The following is a 16802-nucleotide window of genomic DNA, read 5'->3' as shown; positions in this document are numbered from 1 at the left end:
TAGTTAAAAAAAAAGTTAGACGAAACTGGGAAGGTGGAGTGAGCAGTCACTGGCAACTACGAGTGGAAGAAACAAATCCAGAATAGAGACTCAATCAGAGTCCTAGAATTTGAGGGAGTAATTTAGCTAGCATGATTTTAGGCTAGTAAAACAAATCATACTTGCTAAAGAGGGAAAAAAAATGGTTTGATTTGACATTTAAGAAATCACTGGTTATTTTGCAGCCAGCCAGCCAGCAGTTTCATTTCTATTGTGAAGTGAGAAGTCAGGGTATAAAGGTTTAAAAAGAGAGGGGAGGAATTGGAGGCATTTAATGTAATCAGCTTTCCTAAGGAGTTTAATCAAGAAAGAGAGAGGAGATATAGAAGATCAACTAGCTGAAAAGGTGAATCAAATGAGGGTTGTTTGTTGTTGTATTTTGTTTTTTTAGAATGAAGTAGACTTCCATGTATTTGTCAGCAGCAGAGAAGGAATCAGTAGATCGGAAGAAACTGAAAATTAGAGACAGTGTAGATAATAGTGAGGTAATCTGCTGGAAAAGACAGAACTGGAAAGAATCAAGGGTGCATATAGAAGAGTTGAGCTTGGCAAAGAGGAAGATCATATCTTTCAGGTGAGAAAAAGAAAGAAGTCTGTGTGATGAAAACTGAGAAAGAATGATAAGAATCCTCAATGAGGCTCCTCATGGTGACCATCTTTAAGCCACTGGTGAGGGAATTCATGCCTCCTTTTTGCTAAATCTCTCAATGCTATTCTTCCATTTTTGGTGTCAAAAATAGAGCTTATTGAAAGGCAATTAATTATCTTTGCTCCACATAAATATTCACCTGTTTTTAGCCTTTTTCAAATCTTCCTTCCAAATTACCAGGTCTATCAGAGATCATGGCCCATAGGAGCTGAACTACTGCTCTCTCTCTCTCTGTATTCCTGAAATTCTGTGTTCATCATCATTTTCAACCCCTCTATTTTCAGTAGCAGTTCTCCACTCCCTATATCTTTACCTCTTTCTCTGACAATTGTAATAATCACATCACCATGACCATGGCCTCTGGAAAGGGAGTATTAGGAGACTGCTCTATTGTATCACTTACCATCTTTGTGATTTCCAAAATTATAACTGTTTTCCCTGGTCATCATTCCCTCTATGTATGTTCTCTCCTATAAGAATATAAGCATCCTGTTGCTTTTAATTTATTATTTCCAATGCTTAGTATTGTATATAATAAGAGCAAAATCTGTGGAGAACTTGAAGCCCTTCATAATCTAGCCCCCTCCTAATTTTCTACACTTCTCAACCTGGTTTCCTGCCAGGAACGTTTTGATCTGGTAATGCTGGTCTCTTGTACATTGCATGAACAAGACAATCTATCTCTCAGCTCCAGACATTATCTCTGGCCATCTCCCATGCCTGGAATTCTTTCTCTCCATAACTGTGTCTTCTGACATTGCTGGCTTCCGTTGTCTTAAAAATTCCATTTTTTTTGTAGGAAGCCTTTTCCAACACATTATAAGTCCAGTGCCTTTCCTCTGCTAATTATTTCCTATTTATCCTGTATTTGACTTTTGGCAAATACTTATTTGCATAATATCTTCCCCAATGAATTATGAGGGTAGGGATTGGTTTTTTGCTTACTTTTGAATCTACTCTGCTTAGCCCAGTGCCTGGCACAGAGCAGTTGCTTAATAGCAACATTTATATAGCACTTACTCTGTGCCAGGCACTGTGTTAACACTTTACAAACCAACTGTTAATTAATAAACACTTATTATGTATTATATAAATATCATATATAATATTATTATATTTTTATTCCTTTTTTATAGATGAGGCAACTGAGGCAAACACAGGTTAAATGACTTGCCTAGAGTGACAAAGATAGTAAATGTCTGAAGTAAAATTTGAACTCAGGTCTTTCTGATTCTGGATAATGTTCTACCCACTGAGCCTACCTGCTCCCTAATAAAATAAAACCTTTAATTTATTAATGATAATGAATGACAAGTTAATAATAAATATTATTTGTTAGTTGATTAATAAGTGTTTTTTCTGCAATAATTCATTTTTTCGCTTGTTAGTACCCTATATACTAACAGTAAGGGGGTGAAACCAATGGAGAAATAGAGAGAGAGTGGCAGAGACGTTACTTCCTGGAAGAGATAGGTCTTTACAAAGAGGACAAGAGGCAAATTAGATTCAGGCAGGTCTTCTGAAACTACCAATCAAGACTGAAGGAACAGAAGGCTGCCAGCTGTCAAATATAATAAATGCAGCTGAGTGTCCAATGGGGATTTACTGCTATAAATTAATGGCAAAAGAATGCATCATTTTGAATAACAATGGTGTGCAAGACATGTAAGAAACCAAAGTGTGCTGAATTTTATGGTTAATCAGTCTTTCATGGAGGCAATGAAAGTCCATTCATTTGAGATTCACACAACAGAGACAGCAGAATAACGGGGAGCAGAATCCTTAAAGGCATCATTCTACTCTGTTACAAGTTTTATAGCTTTCTAGATACTTACTCTGTGACAATGATATGCTTCTGCTCCCTCTGACAATGTTGACCATTGCTAATATGGTTGAAGAAATACAACTTAAGGCATTTGTATTCCTAATCATCTTTTTTTTTTTTTTTTTTTTCTGGGCATGAACTCATTTTGGGAATCTGCTAGAATACCGGTACAAAAGGTTAATGCTATTTCTTTCATCCTTGTATTAACAATATATTTGCACGCATACATTCAGACACCTATAGAAGTGGAACACAAGGGACCCTGGAACTTGTTCTCTCCTCTACCAATAGTACATATGGTACTGAAAGCATATCCAAAGTTCCACTCTGAATCCTGGATTGTCTTTGCTTCAATTCCTTTTTTGTTGTGTATTTTAGCCCCAGTTGACCATCTGTCTCACTCTTGTCTTTTCCCCTCAAAATGTATAACTCCTATTGTGGCCAGATTTCTTGTAGACTCTGACCCTTTAAGTGAGACTCCTACTGTTTCTACGACATTGATAAATAGTTACTCTCAAAAAATCACATTGAGGTGAGAACTAAATTGTCTCATTACTCTGTAACCCACTGATTCCTTATTTTATTTTTAAGAATTTTTAGATTTAAGACATTAACATTTTCAAATGTGAAGGAACTTGGAACTCATCATACTCATTATTCATCTTTATGTAATGTTTTATGGTTTACAAAGCATTTCTCTGCCCCACCCTGGGAGGGCCAGGCTACTGTGAATATCATTAATTCAATTTTATAAATGAGGAAGCAGACTCTGAGAGATCAAGTCTATAATTGCACAGCAAATGAGAAATTTAGAGATAGGACTTAAACTAGACTCCAAGTCTAAAATTTAGGCATTATTCATTAGTGTCTGTTTCCTAAGGCACAAACTCTTATACCTATAACCAGCCCAGGGAATCTGGGAAGATTTAGACTCATAGGATCATTAATTTAGACCTGAAAGAAATTTTAGATAGACTCTGGACTAGCCACTTTAAAGAGGTAGGGTGACAACTCAGAATCACACTGGTAATAAGTAATAGAATAAGAATTTGAACTCAGCTCTTTTGATTCCTAATCCAACATTATATTTCTGCTGTACCACATTGCCAACTTATCCCTATTTTTGAAAGCTTCACTTATCACTGAACTTTAACTCAGGGCACCAAGTCTCCTGACTTTCACTGGTTTCTGAGCTGGATCATCTCCCTGGATTAAGATCTTGACCCATTTGTTTTCTAAGTACCTTTTCTCCTTTCTTCTGTTATTATAACTGTGTGCTTGGTTCTGACATCTGCTCTCTTTTCTTTCTTCCCCTTGCTGCCATGCATTCCAAACCACATGGGTGTGTTTTCCAATGTCTATTTACAAGTAAAAAGGGAAAGCACAAATTCAGAAATAATATACCAGGGTTCAGTAATTAGAAGTATGTAAAAAAGAAAATGACTCAGTCCTAGACTGGATGGTGCCTAAGTTTTCTAACCAAATCTTTAACTAAAGTTCCTCAGGCCTAACGTGGCTTTGAGTTCTTCTAGGCAGGACTTCTTGTATATCTGTGAAGAAAATGGTATCCTCCCCAAAAGCCTACTCACCCCAATTTTGGATTTATATATTTGGGTGGTTCATTTTATAATCTCTGATTCAGGCCGATCAGGATGTTTCCCAATTGCATGGCTTTCTATTTAGAGGGAAGAGGGAGATGGCTCTGCTTATGTTGCTAGTAAAGAATTAGCAATTTAACTTCCAAGATTAAGTGAGGGGAAAAACATGAAAATAAAAGTGTTCTTATTTTTCATGCTTAACAAATTAGAACAGTGCATCATGCCCTTCTGTCCTATAGGTGTATCCTCTCAAGCACAAAATGTGGTAGTGCAAGTGAACATGTATAAAGAGCCCATTCTTAAAATTACTAAATGGGAGCAACACATTTCAGGTATAAATAGAATAAAAGCTAGAGATAGGGATACCAGCTGTGATTTCATCAGCATGGTAAACTCTGCAAAGAGAAAACTTTCTCTATAAATACAGATCAGGTACCATTCTGCAGCTTGTAGTCTTTTTTTTTTTTTTTTTCTGAGGCAATTGGGATTAAGTGATTTGCCCAGGGTCACACAGCTCAGGTATAGTCTTGATGAGCCGTCCACAACAATAAATTAAATGTCTTCTCCAGGGCCATCCAAGTCAACATTTATGAGATGAAATCTGAACCTAAGACTTTTTGGCTTCAAAACCACATCTTTATCCACTATACCATACTGACTAAAATGCTGTCAGAATTTCTCTTTATGCCAGATTCCTTGACAGTCCTATAACCTGAGGAAGTCTAATTTATAAAGAAATATTTTAAACTATATTGACTTATTATTTCATTATGCTTTTATTAGTCATTGTGTGTAAAAGTAGGCTAGAGATATGATTTTTTTCTTATTCATATTTATTATATGTAATTTTAAATTAGAAATTTCTCTTATGTGTACATACTTATATGAGTAAATGTTTCTTGAATGAGGTTTATTTTATAAGTTAAGATCCATTTCAGTTAAGACTTTAGTCCAATGCAATCATATTCTGTCAGGGTATGAGAGAAAAATGTTAAAATGTTGCAATTATATCAGAAATGAAGATTTTAAAAGTTTAGAGAAATGAAAGATGTGATCCTATACTCTGAAATGTTAGCATAAAAAAATGGCTCAAGGGTCATGGACAGGTGGGAATGACTAGCTAAAATGAAGGGTAAAATCATTAATTAAAAATTTTAGTATGAATATAATAAATCAAAATTTTATTAAATAAAATCTCAACTAATATTTTTTAAATCCCTTCCAAAATCTAAACTATTTACAATTTGAGGGGAGAAAAAAATCATAACAAAATAAAATAACCAAAATAACAACTCTCTATTTTCCATTTGTGCACTTTGGAATTGAGTTTTTCATGATCTGATCCTTCTGGGCAACTTGGCTAACATGACTAAAGCTGCTAGTAAGCTGTAAAACTGGCTTCCTGAAATTACCACCTCTTCATTTTCTTATTCTTTCCTAAGGTGGAGTTACTGATGAACAGGAAAATTGCTTTAAGGTTTTAAAGCTTAAGAAAAGCACTTGGAGGCCTAGTCAACCCCAGAATTATTTAGGATTATCTGTAGTTAAAACCATAAATCTTATTTTTGGTACAGTGTGGTTCATCTTTTAAAAGTTTTTATTGATTTTAAACATCTTAATTTTGAAATCTATCCCTCACTTGACTTCACTACTCATTTATTAAGGGCCCTACTATGTGGGAACTACTGTACTAAATGTTGGGGATACTAATAAAAAAACAGAACAGTTGCTGTCCACGAAGAACTTATTTCCTGCCCTCGGGCATGATGTTCCCTGGAGTCGAAACCAACCCAAGATGCTGATGGAAAATGGAAAGTTCAGATCTGAGGTTTCTCTGAAGGAAATCTTTGGGAGGAATTTATTGTTCTACCTTCTAGCCTTCTGGTCATTGGAAGACTCAACTGAAGGAACTGAGAAAGTGTTGATTATCAGAAACTGAGTCAATCAGCATGGTGATAAGATTTTAAGTGATAAGTTGATGCTGGGTGAGGCTCCCTTGTTTCTTAGAGTCAAAACCAAGCTGAGCTGTTGATGAAAAATGGAGTCTCTCTCTCTTTCTCTCTCTCTCTCTCTGTCTTTCCCTCAGTCTTTCTCTGTCTCTCTGTCTCTCCATCTGTCTTTCTCTTTCTCTCTGAATCTGTCTGTCTCTGTCTGTCTCTCTCTCACACGTATGTTTATGTTCATACATAATGCAGATACATATTTTATAAATATATATAGCAAAATATATAGGCATATGGATATATGCAAATATATATGCAAACACACACATATATCCTAATACATTTCTCCACTTCCTCCCATGAACTACATATTTTGGGGGGGAGCTAATTGGGATTAAAAGCCACATTATTTTAAATAATAAATAAAAAAAAGAAAAGAGAAAAAAAAGTAGGAAAAAGGCAATTTAGCAAAACCAAACATGACAACTATGTCTATAAGTATATGGGATGTTCCCTACCCATATTTCTTCATCTCTCTGTAAAGGGGGGAGAGAAGCACATTTTCTTATCTCTTCTCTGAAAAAACAAAAAAAACACACAAAAAAATTTGTTCATTTTAATTGCAACAAGTTCAAAATACTTGTCTTTTTTGTTCTCTACATGTGTGTATTATTGTAGTCACTGTGTATGTTAAAATCCCATACTTTAAATCCCAATAGCTAGTTTTATCCTCTTATTCTTATCTATATGTCTCTAATAATATTTTTAGCTAATGAAGCTTTATTTTTTCTTCTTAAGTTTGGAAGTTGAGTATGAATGAGGAAGCTTTTCTTTCCAGTCATTTTTCCCTTTGAGCTAAAAACAATCATCCTTTTTTCATCCTGTTCCCTCCTTATTTCTGTCACAGGAATTTACATTTTATGTCAACATCTAATCTTATCCTGTAAGACAATTAGTCTAAGAAGGAACAGGATAATGCTTTCTAGTTGCCTCTTACTAAGGTTTGCTATATTTGTCCTAAAAGGCCTCACATTAGAGGGAAATCATGGTAGATTATTCTATAAAGCTAAGAAAATGTGGGTGCTTGAGAGAAAAGGACCCACATGTGCAAAAATGTTTGTAGCAACTTTTTTTTTTTTTTTTTTTGGTAGTGGCAAGAAATTGGGAATTGAGAGAATGTCTATCAATTGGAGAATGACTTAAGTTGTGATAATGGAATATTATTGTTCTATAAGAAATGATGAGCAAGCTGATTTCAGAGAAGCCTGAAAATGATGCTGGTGTAGCCCCCTTTAAGATTCCTTTTCTGATCTACAACTTCCTTTGGGACTGACCTTTGATTTCAAGATCTGGTCAAAACCACCCTTTTGTATTCCAAGGGGAAAGATCCAGATCTGAGCCAGTTTGGGCTATCCCCAGCCCCCATTCTAATGATCTGCTCAGATAGCCTAACCCCCACCTGATGGGTTCTGGCCTTCAAGGAATCAACCTAAGGTCCACCCTAGGCCCCTTCAAGCAAATAAAAGAGCTAAGCTGGAATCATCTCTTGGTAGAAAGTTGAACATGTGAGCACCATGCTTTGCATCACAGACCCTCTGTACCGCCACTTTGGGTGTATTTCTTCCTCTATCTAATACATTTTACTAACCAGACTTTAACCTTACTTCCAAACCTTACAATAAACCTCTTTTATCAATCTAGGTTTTCTGGCCTATAAATTCATTTACAGGGGACTCTCGCCGCCGCTAGACTTCATTTAACTTTGTATCCTAGCACCGAATCCAAAGGGATTGCAGGGGAGTTCCATTTGATTCCCTGTACCCCAAACCTGCCCCTAGACCTCAATTAATCCTAATTTTATTGAGATATAGACCTTATCATTGGGTATTTACCTCATCAGACTTACATGAACTGATGCTGAGTGAAGTGAACAGAACCAGGAAAATATTATACACAGTAATAGCAAGATTATGTGATGATTAACTGTGATGGACTTGGCTCTCAGCAATGCAGTGATCCATGACAGTTCCAATAGACTTAGAATGGAAAATGCCATCCACATTCAGAGAGAGAACTATAGAGACTGAATGTGCATGAAAACATATTTTCACTTTTCTTTTTGCTTGCTGTTTTTTTATTGTGGGTATTTTTCCCTTTTGGTCTAATTTTCTTGCACAACATGACAAATATGGAAATCTGTTTAAAAGAATTATGCATGTTTAATCTATCAGATTGTTTGCTGTCCTTGGAACTCAAAGTCTTACAAAAATGAATGTTAAAAACTTTCATGTATTTGGAAAAATAAAATACTATTGATTAAAAAAAAAAAAGAAAACGTGGGTGCTTGATGGTGAAGTATAAAGACTTGTAAAATAATAAATGATATTTCAGGTTTTTTTTTTTTTTTTTTTTTAAAGCATTCTTATCTTAGAAGTTGGAGTTCTTTCCCCTCTATTAGTTGTGTGATCCTGTCTATATTAAGCTACTACAACACCAGAACTCATTACTATGTCAAAGGTTGAATTAATGAATGGAATTCCCCCAAGATGATGAAATCTCAGTTTCTCTGTATCTCAGTTTTTAACTTTGAGATGAAGTTAGAACCTCAAAGGTTGCTAGAAGTTGCATTAGGAGACCATTTCCTAATTTGAATTTTGAGGTCTACTGTGCTTCAAAAAAAGAAATAGTAGGGCTACAAGATGTTTTAAATTATGGGAAATTATGGGCCCAAATCTAATTCAACAAACATTTATTAAAGTGCCTTTCTACTACAAGGAAGGCACTGTACTTCAAATTAGGTTTCTAAAAACAATTGAAAAACAGTCCCTGCCCTCAAGGAAATTAACCTGTTGTTATTTAAACTTCCTTTGAATAAGGCCAATGATCTCACTGGGAGGAGATGTCTTGACTTGCTTTTTAATTGGCTTTAAGTGAGGCAAGGTGCACAAATTTCTCAGACTCATTCTCACTTTCAAAATCTAGTGGCAAGACAAAAGTCTTGCTTGAGATGTAGTGGATGGCCTTAGAATCTTTGATGTCTTACCAAAGTGCCCCATAATACCTGCTTAAGCTGACTTCAAGAACAATGGAACAATTTTTTCCTAGTTACCCATTTCACCAGAAGAAGTCTTCACATGCTTGGGGTAAATATCCTCCTAATTAACTGATGGATTTGAGGTCTGCTGGTTACCCTCACCTTGATTTAGCCCATCTGCAAAAACAATTTTACCAAGATGTGGTTGAAGCTTTATGCTACTGATTCTTGGAGCCTTGTTGCTTTGGATAAGCGTTGCCTGATTGTGGACCCCAAAGTGGGATGAGCAGCCCTGAAAAAGGCTCTGGATCCCTCACACCAGAGGTGCTGGTCCTCCCTAAACACAAATTGTTCTGAAATAAAAAGAGCAAAGGTCAATAATGTGGCCTTAGCTGTGGGTGAAAACAAAATGAGGCATTAATGAAAATGAGAATGGAAAACAACGAAAGGGGATAAAAGCATGTTGTAAAATATAAAAAAGCTTCCCTATTCTTCTCTCCCTACTGAACTCCTCAAATTATTGATCTCATCAGTGAATGAAACACAAAACTAGAAATAAAAAAGCTTATTTGTTCTACTAGTTCAGTGATAATGTGAAAAGCTTGAAATTTTTATGTGACTCACTTTCCATATCTGCAGAATGTAACATGGCAGCCTTCAACACATTTTATTAAATATACAAATAGAGATTTTAAAAAAAAAGTGTTGTGAGTAGTCTTAGAATTCCTCAGAATGAAAAATAAACTGTATAAATACAAATAACATCCTTCTCAGGAGGTAAGGTTTAGAGTCAATATTTCTGGTCTACTCATTCTACTAAAGCCAACTAAACAACAAATATCAAAGCCAGCTGTGACCAACAAAGATGATACAATATCCTGTTGATGCTGAACTTGGCACAGGGGGATGAAAGCCAATGAGGATAAAAAATAATGGCAGCAAAAAAGCCGCTGTTGGATTGCTTTCAGAGCTGGGTAGATAATTTTGGCTATGCTCGACAGCTGCATGCAGCATTACATTTCAAACACCAGAAAAGAAAGATAATGAGTTAAAAGAAAAGAGGATGAGCTCTCTATGCTTAGCATGGAAACCAACTTACCATGGCCCATGTACCCAGTTCTGCTCTAACCTTAAGGACAAAGTTGTTCTTGGAGAAGCTTTTGAACTGTTTCTTGTCTTTTCTGTTTTTCCTCTACTGGTGGAGTCTTTATGTTAGTTGTCTTGCTAAAGTTAAATTCATAAATAATTGTCAAAGTTATAATGACATTTATTCTTGAACATTTGCACCTGTGTGTAGCTAGATTGGTGTGCAATACATTTTTAAAAGCCTGAAACCCATAATTCATAAATCTCCATTCCCATGAGATTTCTTTAAATAGTGAATGTCTATATTGGACTTAAGATATGATCCAATGTACAAAAATGAAATTTACACACTTTTCAGACCACTTTCTTTTTTTTTTTTTCTAACCATTTCATATTTCAGAGATCTGTGATTTTGTTGATGTGGATACTCCTTCTATTGAAACAGATTGAGATGCAGCCACTATACAAATTAGGAGATTGTCCTTGAAAAGTTTCATGGTTGAAAAAGTCATCACACTGTAGTCAACCTGGGGATGAATATCTAGCTGAATGTCTCCCTAATTTATCTAGGCTAATTCATAAACAGACACGGGACTCATACTTTTAATCCTTCCAGCTGAATAGAGCCTCGATGAGGAACTAGGAGAGGACTTATTTATGAAAGACCAAGGCTATAATATAAAGTAAATTTTTAACTATAGTTATACCAGCTCCTAAAAGGAGTATAAATATAATGACCATTAGGGGAAGTGGGTTATTCATTCTTAACATTAGTGAGTTTGATGATTTATTTTAAAAAGGGATATTTAACAATATTGAGGAGTTGCAACTTGAACCATTGTAAATCCATGACTGATGTAGTACAATAAATAAAATTTCTCAACACTGACTCTCTTCACTAATGCAGGTCACAACCCCTTTGTTGTTACCCACACTTTAGTGGATAAATTTTTGTGACCAAAGACATGACAATAAGCCCTTCTGTGATAAAATTCTCTCAACTTAGAGTTAAATGATAGAAACAGTTTATGATTAAAACAAGGCAAATTTATTTTCTGGAGAGAAAAGAATGGAACTATATTCAGAATTGATAGTCCAGAATTTAAAATACCAATCCAGTTGTGCAATTAGTAAGCTATTCATCTTTCTTTCTTTCTTTCTTTCTTTCTTTCTTTCTTTCTTTCTTTCTTTCTTTCTTTCTTTCTTTCTTTCTTTCTTTCTTTCTTTCTTTCTTTCTTTCTTTCTTTCTTTCTTTCTTTCTTTCTTTCTTTCTTTCTTTCTTTCTTTCTTTCTTTTCCATCTTCAATATGAAGAGAACTAATATTCATGCTAAATTTAGAAACTGATCCCTTGGAGAGTATCAGAAACATCCTTCATAGCAGCAGCCTGTCCACTTGGTTTTCCACCAAATCTGCTTATCTAATATATATTGTGCCAATAGATATTGTTTATACTCTATTATGGTTTCCACTCCACTGAAAATCCCTAATCATCTGACTAGAATTCTGTTGCTCATCATTACTGAAGTATTTAGTTTACTGGCATCTAAAAAAGGGACAAGAGAAAAAGAATCAGACCTTATTTATATTCCCTATTCCTTTGCAATGCCAAAGATTAAAAAAAAAGAGTCACAATGAGAAGGAAAAGGCCTTGCATAAAATACCTTAATTGGTGAAAGAGATTGGATTTAATCTAGATATTGGATGGAATTTTGGTTTTGAAGGTAACTAAAAGAATTTGAAGATGTAATTAAAGGAATATTTTTAAAAAAAGAAACATTTACAGTTATTTAATTAAATAATAGAGGGGCAACTAGGTGGCTCAGTGGATAGAGCACCAGTCCTGAAATCAGGAGGACCTGAGTTCAAATGTGGCCTCAGACACTTAAGACTTCTTAGCTGTGTGACCCTGGGCAAATCACTTAACTCCAACCCCAATTAACCAAAAAAAAAAAAAAAAAAAAAAAAAAAAAAAAAAATAGAGGAGGGATCCAGATGATAGGGGAATTATTTTATTACCAGTTTTTCCACAGACTTAACTTATACTTTTTAAATCAAACTTTAATTGAGCCTTTCATTCCACATCTGTGAAAGGGGACTAATATTACTCACCTTATAGGTCTGTTGTGAGAAACAAATGAGGTGATGTGATAAAATATCAGCTGTAAAATAATCTATTAAAATGTCAGCCTTAATTACTGATAATAATAGGCATTATCCTGTGGCATTATGATCATAAAGAATTTTGTATACTTTGGAAGAGTACTGTTATGGTCATAAAGAATTTTGCATACTTTGGAAGAGTACTGTGGAAATCTAGGCCTTAATTCAATGTCTTTCACCCACAGATAGTGAGTGCATTAATTTATAAGCATTCAACTTTTTTTCTTCTCAATTTAATGTTGGAAGAGATAAATATTTTAAATTTCTGAACTATGTTAAAACAATGACCCTATTATTCTATATTTTATAAATTGAAGGGGTCCACTTTTTAGAAAAGTTATTTATGCTGATTTAGTAATTCTTTATTAGCCTTAAACTCTTCTGAAAGATTTATAATTTAGCCATAAAACTCATAATGCCTTGTAAACATTTTAGATTTTGGAGCCAGTCTTTTTTTTTTAATGAAAAAAAAATGACAATAAATAAAAAAAAAAAAACCCATAACAACAGTATTTTTCCTTTATTCAGTTGTGATCTTCACAATCTTTTTTACAAGCCCTTTTTCTATGTTCAGTGAAAAATGTTTTCATGTTGAGAGATTATTTTGTAATTTTCACATTATCTTTTAGTAGGGAAGATGCCAATGTGCCCTTCATTAAGTTGGGTGCATTTATACACAAATAATCATTCTGCAGCAAAAATAGTCACATAGTTTAGCAGCTACCATGAATATATTACATGTCAGAATTAATCCACCATGAAGACACCCCCAGCATTCTCTAATCATTTACATATGTGCTTTCCAGAACAGGGTTTGCATTATGATTACTCTATTCATAAATCAAATGGTCCATTTTAAGGGATTATATGGAAACATTCTTTCAAGCTTTATTTTACAAAGTATTTCGACTTCTATTTGCTTATAATTTCTAACAATATTTAAAAGCTTATCATATAAACAGTTTATAAATATATGCAACATAGATTGATCAACTGTGGTCATTTTTCTAAAGGAAATGTCCAAAATTTTATTTTCAAATAAGGGACAAAAGCTGGAGTTAAAAGGCTGTTTGGTCATAGTTGGTTCTGCCTTGTGAAAACCAGTTTTCTAATGAGGGATTTAATGCTCAGGAGTGTGTAACCTACATATCCCTCATAAAGTCTGCAATGAGAAGTCAAGTTAAAAGGGAAATATATCCTGAGTAACATTAAACCAACTGGTGTTCTGTGTCCATGTTATAACTCAGGTATAAAACAGGCCCCTGTTTTAAGAAAGCCCTTGCAACCTATAATAATGTGAACCCAATACAGCTTTATTTTCTTTTTAAAGCAGTGATCCCTATTTAGGGATTTTTTTCCTTTCTCCAAATTTAGGCCCTAGATTGGAGAAGAGATCAAATCAATGCACCTACAATTTATGGAATAGTCATTGATAGATAATGCTAATTTTTGAGATCTCCAGTGGAGAACTGAATAAAGGCACAGGATCATAGAATCCTGGTTAGATTTAAAGTGAAAATTAAATAATATGCTTATCAGATTTGCTGATAATACCAAAATGACTAACACACTAGATTGCAAAGGTAGGATCCAAAAAAAGGTCTTGGTAAGTCAGAACAATAGTCTAAAAAAAAAATTAAGATGAAATACTGTAGGGATAACGAATTCCACAATTATTGGGCAGGGAACGTGTGGCTAGACAACAATAAATCTGAAAAAAATTCTTGGGATTTATGAAGTTACACTCAACTAATATTAGTAGTATGATGGTAAGCCCCAAAGTTAATGAGACCTTAGGCAGAATAAAAAAAAAAAAACATATGGTTGCCCCTTTGTATCCCACTTGGTCAAATCACATCTGAAGAATTGCATTCAGGACTTAGTATTACATTTTAAAAAGATTCCTGATGAACCAGAGGGCATCTGGAAAAGGAAAACCAAGTTGGCAAAAGGTCTTAAGTTTATGTGGAGGATTTGAAGGAACTGGAATGTTTAGCTAAAGATTTCTAGGATTAATGATTATTTAAGACTTTTCTGTGGAAAAGGTATCAGATTTTTCTATGTGGTCCCAAATGAGAGAACTAGGAGTCATGATTGGAAATTGCAAAGAAGTAAATCCAACTATGCTGGCAAGAAAAAACTTCCTAATAAATGAAGCTATCCAGTGGTAGAGTTTACTGAAGTGAGAGACAGACAAAAGTCTTTAAGCAAAATTTGGAGGGCCATTTATTGAGTATTTTGTGGGATAAATTACACAGCCATAAAAGTTCCTTCCAACTCTGAAATTCTGTGATTTTGCAACACAATCTCTTGCCTCCTTCCCAACACTTCAGAGTTATGGTAAGAATTGATATGCAGCAAGTATTATCATTGTAATCTTTATTTAGTTTAGTCTCTGAAAGGCACAAATTAGCATTAATCAAGTGATTATATGTGTCAATATTTTTGATAGACAAAAAAAATTACCTTATCCATATCAGTAGTACTGTTCAGTAGATTTAGAGGAGCTCTGTCATGTCTTTTCCCAGTAGTAGAATAATAAAAATTCTATCATATTAGGTTGGGAGATGGCCTGATAATTTTTTTTGAGATTTAAAAAAATGTTTGTGAACCACAGGATTAAACCACATTTGTAAAGTCTTTTCTATTCTTATTTCATTTATTTGTTTTTCAGTCATTTAAGAAGTATTTTTGTCAAAATCACGTATGCACAAAATACAGAATTTGGAATTATGGGAATACAAAGATAAAAATACTAAGTTCTCTGAACTCAAGAAAATTTATTTTGTGTATATTATGTTTAAGATTCACATCAACAATAGAGTAGCTCAAAAGAAATATTGTCAGAGTTAATTTTAAAATAGTAATCATGTTTTACAAATGAGGTGCAGACGAAGAATAGACATAGAGGCATTAGTGGAGGAGAAGGGCTCGTAATTCTGCAAACCTACTAATATTGGGAATGGGTTCAATAGGCAACACTACTTATAAACCTAGTAGCACTCTCCAAAATCTATAAAGAAAAAAGGGGAGGGGAGGGATGGGCAGATGGGGAAAGTAAAGGGTGAGGGAAGAAGACAAGGGAGGAATCCTTGGGTGGGAGGAAGTTAAGTAATAACAATGGAATTTAAGTAATAACAATGGAAGTTATGGAGCAGAATTTAACTCAGCAGGGTGTGTGTGTGTATATTTGGAGAGGCGTGTGTGTATATATGTATATATCTACATATATATATCTACATATATATATATCCATAAAAATATCTTTTCTTAACTGTAACTTGCTTGGAGGTAGATGGGATAAAAGGGGAAAAAGAATAAAGTTAATAAGGTGTGCAGCAAATGAATTATTTAAAGGGAAGTAAAAAAAAATGGACATTCATCAATATAATTTCTTCAAAAATATATATATTTTCTTGATCTGGTAATTTGTTGTTATATATATTTTGAATCCTCACTGATGTTTTGCTGGACACATGACAATGTTCTCTTTTGTTTTGCTTTGTTTTGTTTTGTATTCCTTTTTTGTTTGTCTTTTTTTTTTTTACTGTTGTTTTTTTAAATAAAATAAATTTTTAAAAAAGAAAATTTAGAAAAGTGAGGACTCATGGACCATTATTTCAGGACTTCTGTAGATGAAGAGATAAGACATATATATATATATATATATATATATATATATATATATATATATATATATATATATATACAAATCACTCTGGAATACAAAGGTAATATATGCTAAGTGCTAAAAGGCCCAAAGGAAGAGCTGTCAAGAGTTGATAAGAGGGAAAACACTTTTGCTAGTTACACTCTAGATCAAGTGCTTTAGTTCCATGTCTTTTTGCTATCTATATTGAAAGAATTCTGATGCCAGTTACTTCATAAGCCTTAATGTTTTATCAACCTCTTGAAGGGTCTAAGCATAGCACTTGACTGTCTGGTCTGCTGCCCTGGGGGAAATAGCTGAAGTGAATCATGGGAATTCGTCTAGGACAGAGCTTTTTTAACTGCGGGTTGCAACCCCATATGGAGATGAATAACTGCATGTGGGGGGATCATGAAAAATTTGGCAACACTAAAAGGTATCAAAAATTCTGCCAAGACTTTAATGTAAAAATAAAAAAGCACATCAATTTCATTAGTATGCAAATTTATTTGCATTTTTAATAAGGGATATAATTATATATCTATCTAGCTACCAAAGCTTAAAAATTGCTTTAAAAGTAATTTTAAAACCAAAGCTACCAATTGCTTTAAATAAAATTTCAATAATTTATTATTAGTAAATGTTTGATTTGTATAACTATTTTATATACCTATTTACCCAGGATTACAAAAAATTTTCTCAGGCAAAAAGGAATGATGGATACAAAAAGTTTAAGAAGTCCTTCTCTGGGCCTTCCCTCTCCCCACGCCCCCAAACCAGCAGCTTTGAGATGGTAGTTCCTCCTTTGTGGCCAGAC

This window comes from Sminthopsis crassicaudata, chromosome 1 (assembly GCF_048593235.1).
Source record: "Sminthopsis crassicaudata isolate SCR6 chromosome 1, ASM4859323v1, whole genome shotgun sequence".
In the NCBI taxonomy this organism is placed as follows: domain Eukaryota; kingdom Metazoa; phylum Chordata; class Mammalia; order Dasyuromorphia; family Dasyuridae; genus Sminthopsis; species Sminthopsis crassicaudata.
The sequence above is the reverse complement of the archived record's forward strand: the minus strand, read 5'-3'. Positions refer to the sequence as shown.